Source organism: Triticum urartu, chromosome 2 (genome assembly GCF_003073215.2).
Source record: "Triticum urartu cultivar G1812 chromosome 2, Tu2.1, whole genome shotgun sequence".
In the NCBI taxonomy this organism is placed as follows: Eukaryota; Viridiplantae; Streptophyta; class Magnoliopsida; order Poales; family Poaceae; genus Triticum; species Triticum urartu.
In genome coordinates, this window is record NC_053023.1 from 228,379,602 (window position 1) to 228,386,620 (window position 7,019).

Here is a 7,019-nt window from a genome sequence, read left to right on the forward strand (position 1 = left end):
ATCTCTTGAAAACATTGTAGGCTCTATTTTGTAGTGTTTGATGTCTTGTCGAGTACTATGTAATAACTAGTATATTTTGTGTTGTGTTTTAAGTGTGGCACAATGTTTCATCGGGAATTCGTTTTGGTTAAGTTTTTTTTGTACTAAAGACTTATATAGTAGTTGAACTGAAAACAATTTTTCAGTCATTCAATTACAAGATAGAGCAATCCTACTATGTTTAAATAATGTAAAAGGATTATTAAGATAAGTTATTTTGACTGCATTCAAAAGGATTATCAAATGGTTTAAATAATAATGTCACTGCTTCAGCGGGCACAAATCAGAAATTATATCAGTACTGATGTGTACTCTGCCTTGTACTGACAACTGAAAGTTATCAGTACTGATATGCTACAAGAGTTTAAAATTTTCCTTGACATATTTTTTTCCTGAGTTACTGGTTCACAGTAGCCTTTTGCGTCGGATATATCCAGATAAGTTTTTTCAAACGTATTTTGTGACTGCATTCAAAATGATTATCAAATGGTTTACATAATAATGTCACTGCTCCAGCGGGCACAAATCAGAAACTAAAAAATAACTTTAGTTCTGATCGAGAAATTGACAATAAAGCTAAATAAGTTTTGGTAAACGACAGTGTTTTGTGAAATGCTTCCTCATTGTGTGCTGATTCAACTAAGACTACAAGGTTATTTTTTAGTTGACGCAGCAGGATAACCACTATGTATTGTTCAGTCTTGAGCTTCTCCTAACTGTCCCCGAATGTTGTGCCTTGCCGGCGCTCTTTCCAGGTTGAGCCTTGGCAGCTTCATCGTCAGTTTCAGTTTCCTCGCCCACGACACTGTCATCTTCATTGTCTTCGTCTGATTGCCCATCATTCTCATCAAACTCTTCTTCGTCACCGTCTTCATTTGATTGCTTGGAACTCTGTACCTTGCCCTATTTATGTTCAGCTCCACTGACCTCCTTGCCCACTTTGCACGTGCGGGCATTATGTCCGTCAGTTCTGCCACACTTGCGGCAAGTGTAGCTATTACGTGTGTTGTCTCCATTGGTAGAAAGCTGGGTGGCTCCAATCTGCTTGTTCTTGTTGACAGTGGCATCTGTGCGGAGTGGGCATGTGCGGTAGTTATGGTTGCTCACGACATTGCAGAATCCGCATGCCCTTACCCCGAGGGGTTTGCCGTCTGGGACAAATTCCACGCGCTTGATGGGGCGTGGTGGCTTTTTGGCTGCTGCTTTCGCAGCTTTCGCTGCTTGCGTCTTGCTCTTCCTCCCCTTTGTGCTTGAGAATATTGGGGGTTTAATCACCCTTTCCTGCTGCTGGTGGTAGGATGTGCTATTTTCATGTCGTTCGCCTACAGCACCATCAAGCTCATGATCTCGCATGTGAGTTTGTCGGTGCTCTTGAGTGTGCACATGGGCAAGCTCCGGTTGCTGCTGCTCCTCTTCCTCATTCTCAAACGGGTCAATAGATCCCATATGGTTCATCTCGGACAACATTGTAGCAATATCCTGCTCAATGGCTTCATTGTCCGTGACACCTCCATTTTCAGCAGAATGCATGGCGTCGAGTTCTTGTTCAAGTTTGTCGATGACGACCCGCATCCTTGCCATTTGCTCTTGGCTTCTCAAGCTTTTTCTGTGCACCCTCATGTTCAGCATCAGCAGTGAGCTTTCAATGCAGTATTGGGATGCCTTGTTTGACGCTACTGTCCTCAAGTCATTTCTGTCAAATGTTGGCTGGATGTTCGGGCGTTTGGTGTATCTCCTGAGTATGTATTTCTCTGGAACGCTTTCAGCCTTAATTGTCTGCATCATGCACAGGACATGCACGCAGAAAAGACCTGTATTTGTTTTTGGAAGAGGTTCATGTTTTTTGTCATTTCATTCGAACAAAAACTTTGCAAAAAAAGTAGTACAGTATGTAACATCTTTTTTGTAGTCCTCACCTGTGTGGTCCCATAGCCTGCACTCGCACTCATATGTTTCTCCCACGGGGTCTGCAACCACCTGGAACGCGTGCTGAGCCCACACAGACAGTTTTTGCGGGTGGTTGTAGCACACTAGGTACTTTGTCGGCTCTTCCGTCTCTGTCGCCGTGAAGAGAGTGCTCAGTTTTAGCCTATCTCTGATCTCGCTGTACACAGCTCGCGTGTACAGCTTTGCCATCTGGGTGTCAAACCCATAGAAGGTCAGCGTGTTTTGTTCCTTCTGTAGATGCAAGAATGATGACCAAATTGTTAGTTTTCTCGCAGGAAAAACTTCTAATAAAGTTTTTACTTTAGTAAGCATGTAATTTTTTGTCTTCCGACAAGTGATAGAGCTATACCCGGTTACCCATTGTCTCCTGGTTCTCTGTCTACCTCCTGGTTTTGACGCAAGAGTTTACCTGGCTGACAAACCGGTGTAGGTTATGTCTCTCATTTACGTAGTTCTTCTTGAGCACATAGTTCATGCTCTCACTTCGTTGTGTGGATGTCATTTTGGCACAGAAAATTTCTTTGAAGTAGGCTGATATCCATTTCTCACGCTCGTTCCACATGCCCACCATTGTGGCATCATCGTGGAGGTTGTACTTATCCATGAGTCTTATCCAGACATCCTCAAACTCAGTTGGCATGAGGGGCCAGTTGAGAATTGATGTGAATTCATCCTTAAGGTCCTCGTGCAGGAAATACAGGTACGCGAGGTGTTCCCTTTACTTCTTCATAATGTGCCAGCGGCATAGCTTATGTACTGTGTTCTTGAAAACATCTGCGATCACCAAAGCCATTGCCTGGCACTGGTCTGGTAATGAGAAAATAGACTCGGAGTGGTCAGCAGATGGTTGTGCATATATACCAATACAACTGACACAACATTTTTACTGTGTTATTTTCCTTTTCTTTTTTGGTAGGGGGGTGGTGGTTGGGGGTGGTTTTAGCGGGTGTACCTGTGAGAATGCATGTAGGAGCCTTCCTTCTCATGCACCTTAAAAATGTCCTGAACAGCTACTTGAATGAATCTGCATCCTCATCTCTTATCAGGGCAAAACCAAAGAACGTAGTCTGTAAGTGGTTGTTAGTTCCGACAAACACCCCAAGTGGCATATGGTACTTGTTGGTCTTGTATGTTGTGTCAAACGTTACGCAGTCCCCGAAGTCCTGATACGCTCCTCGGCAGCTTGCATTCGCCCAGAATATGTTCTTAACTCTGTCGGACTCATCGAGTTGCATGTCACAGAAGAATTCCCTGTTTATAGCTTTCATCTCCCTAAAGAAGTTGACAGTCTTTAGGACGTCATCCACATCATCAATCCTTGAATTCTTTGCTTTCCTGCATATAAAAAGTTCATTGAAAAATGCATGTTGAACTGGCGTCAGTTCATGCCTTGCTTGATATGTTTGTACTGATAGAGGAAAAAATACGTAGGCGGTTTATGGGAGGAGAACAAGTTTGTACTTACAGGTTAATCAGGTCTTTGGCATTCATTTCGAGGAAGTAGCTACCAGGGTCATCACCGCCCAGAATGCTCATGATTTGCGCGTGTTCAATGCCTTTGAACTGCAGGTACTTGACGTACTCCAAGATTGTTTTGTCAAAGTTTTTGTGGGAGTGCAAGAAGACAAGCATTTCTATGGTGAGCTGTAGCCTGTGGTTGTGTTCCCAGACTATCTCTTTTACGACAAATGTTCCATGATTTTCCTTCTTCAGCCTCATTTTAGCCCCGCAGTTAGTTCTGGCTGTCGTCTTGTTACGCTGTCTATTTGCTTCAGACACCTTTGATTCATAAACTCCATGGCACGTGCAATAAAGGTAGGCTCTGGTCTTAAACTTGGGGCCTTCCCTGACAGCAAAACCAGCGTGCTTCGCATATACGTTGTAGAAGTTCTTAGTTTCTTCGAAAGTTTCAAACCTCATCTCTAGCCTTGGCAGAACATAAGCTTCAATGTCAGGTGGCTGCACACAACAGTGACAAAACAAAAATGTTAGATGGGGTGGTCACAGCACCATGGTATGGACTATGCTTGTATTTTTTTTCTATATGGATACTTACATGTGTATAGCTCTGCGCTGCCTCTGGTGTTTGTTGTTCTCCCTGGTTTATGGGCGCCGGTGGTTTCACCCTTGGCACATGCAGCAATGCATCTCTTGGAGGGAGCAACAATGACAAAGATCTCCGTCTCTCGTTGTACGGACGTCTCTCCTCAGATTCATTGTGATGTTGCTCCTGTCTATATGGCTCATATCTTGTACTTTTGAACCTGCTAGAGTGGCCAAAATTTCTGTCTTTTTGCCCTGGTCTTCCCGTCGCAACTGCTTTTGCAGCACGGATGATTGATGTTGACGGAGCGACTGGTGGAAGCCTTCTTGTCCTTGGCTTTTTGCATGCGCTGGGGAAGGAAAACATTTGTTGTTGGTGATATTGTTGGCCTAGTTGCAACCCAGTAGCGGCAAAGCTTGCATTCCCAGACATTGCTGTTTGCTGTATAGAAGGACCTGTCCGTGCTTCTGATGATTGCGGTGTATCTTCAAATCTGCCTGTACTGTTGAAATATCCAAGCGGTATTTCTGGTGTTACCCAACCAGGTGGTGCTCCATATCTGTTTTGCTCATGAAATGCTTGCTGCGTGCGCCGCCTTGCATGCTTCTGCAAACAACATTCAAAAGTTTTTGGGATTAATCTGGTTTCGTTTTCAGTCGAACTGATGAACGTTCATGTTCAAACACGGATGTACTGATGTACTGTTTTTTTAGCACTGTTTTGTAAACTGGACATTGAACTCATGCATGACTTCTCCTTTGTTCTTCTGTAACTTATGCAACTACACTAGAAGTACTCCTAGTTTATGTATCATTGAACTTACTGTGTAACTGTGGCACTCTCTCGTCACTCTCTACCTGGACTGACGCATATGTGCTATTTTTTTAACTTGAACTGAAGATAGCATATTAGATGCACTCACAGTATCCTCGACATCCTAATCGTGCATCAATGCATATACATTACAAGTACTGCTAGCTTATGTATCACTGAACTTATTGTGTAGCAATTTTTTTTTGGTAACAGTTTTGTTACTCGTTCGAACTGACGCAATTACATGACTTGTACTCTTAGGAATAACAACATACAACTCTCAGCGGTAGCTGAACCTTGTCACTATACCTGGACTGACGCATATGTGTTATTTTTTTTAACTTGAACTGAAGATAGCATATTAGATGCACTGACAGTAACCTCGACATCCTAATCGTGCATCAAGTGGCAGGGGTGTCAATGAACTGATGCTAGCATTTGCAATGTACCATCGGGTTCTTCTTCATAGCAGGACTGACGAACTGATGGAGTGACACAAACGTGGGGAGCAGACATTACCTCCAGTGTACTATATTCTTCTTCTACCTCTCGTGGGCATCTTACTAGCATGTTCTTGTGAGGTGGCACCATTGACGCAGCACATGCTTGTGGTGGACGTTTGGCAAAGAGGTTCGTAGAGGAAGCACCTTGCGGGGATAACTGCCCCGGAGAAGGAGACCCGGCGACGGAGGGAGGCAGGAGGCGGGGATGACGGCTCCGACGATGGATCCGGCGACGGAGGGAGGCAGGAGGCGGGGATGACGGCTCCGACGATGGATCCGGCGACGGAGGGAGGCAGGAGGCGGGGATCACGGCCCTTTCGATGGATCCTGCAGCAGAGCGAGACAGGAGGCGGGGATCACGACCCCGACGATGGATTCGGCGACGGAGGGAGGCAGGAGGCGGGGATGACAACCCTGATGATGGATCCGGCGACAGAAGGAACGAGGAGGCGGCGGCGGATCCGTCGCCGGCCAATCACGGATCCGCGTGCTCCCTCGCTCCGGCTGCCTCCGTCGCTCGCTCGCCCGCGACGGCTGCCTCCAGCGGTAGGAAGCGAGTCGGATTGGGGCTGGGTCGGTCGTGGACGCGTCGCGCCTTATAGGGGGCGAGGGTAACAGAATAATATTCTGTTACCGGTAACAGAATAGTCCAGCCCTGCCCTATATATAATGATGTGGTTGCAAAATGATAGGATCATCATGGATGTGCCAGGGGCCACGACCGAAGTGGTGACCCTGAAGCGAACGCTGTCCGAGGCCGAAAACAAAGCAGCCGAGGAGCGCACCGAGCGGGAGAAACAAGAGGCACGGGTGGGCGAGGTGCAGCAAGAGCTCCAGGCTCTCGTGAAGAAGCACTAGACTTTGGAGCTTGAATCGAAGACGCGAGAGTTCGAGCTTGCCGCGGCCCTCGAGAGCACAAAGCATGCCAAGGCCGAGTCCGGAGCTCCCCAAGAGCATTCACAGATTTGCCCCGTAGCGTGTCGAATGCCGCAAAGTACTACCAGGCTGAGGAGGGAATCTCGACAAAGAAGTTGTTCTGGTCTCAGTATACTGGGACCGAACACCCGATGCCTGTGAGTGACCAGCTGAAGCAACTAGTCGAGCTGCACAAGGCGGCGGAACAGGCCATGAGGGGCCTTATAGTCCGGATGTGGCCTGGCGACTCCCTTCCCAACAGCTACTTCAGCCTGGTGAGGCGGCTTGTGGATGCCTGCCCCCGGCTGGAAGTCATAAAGCGGTCTGTGTGCATCGAAGGTGCACACCGGGCTTTTGCCCGTGCGAAGGTGCACTGGGCCAAGATGGACGCCGAGAAGCTGGTGAAGGAGGGGCTGCCGCAGGGCAAGGAGCATCGCCACCCTGAAATGTATTATGAGGGTGTCCTGAAGGGTGCCCGTCTTATGGCGGACGAGTGTGCGAAGGATGTAATTTTTGAATGAACTTGCTCGTGTGATCCTGTATTATGAAAACTTGTTCATGTGCGCTATGCAATGCTTGTTTGAATTTAAAATATTACCTTCTGTGCGGCTGCTTATCAAATCTGAGAGATGGCCAGTTGTCGGCATCTGCCCCCATGCCATGAGTGCTGGGGTGTTCGGGATAAATCTAAGCACTCTTTTTCCCATTGTTGGGTCCTTCGAGGGAGGTACTCAGCACAACGAACAAGGCAATCGGAC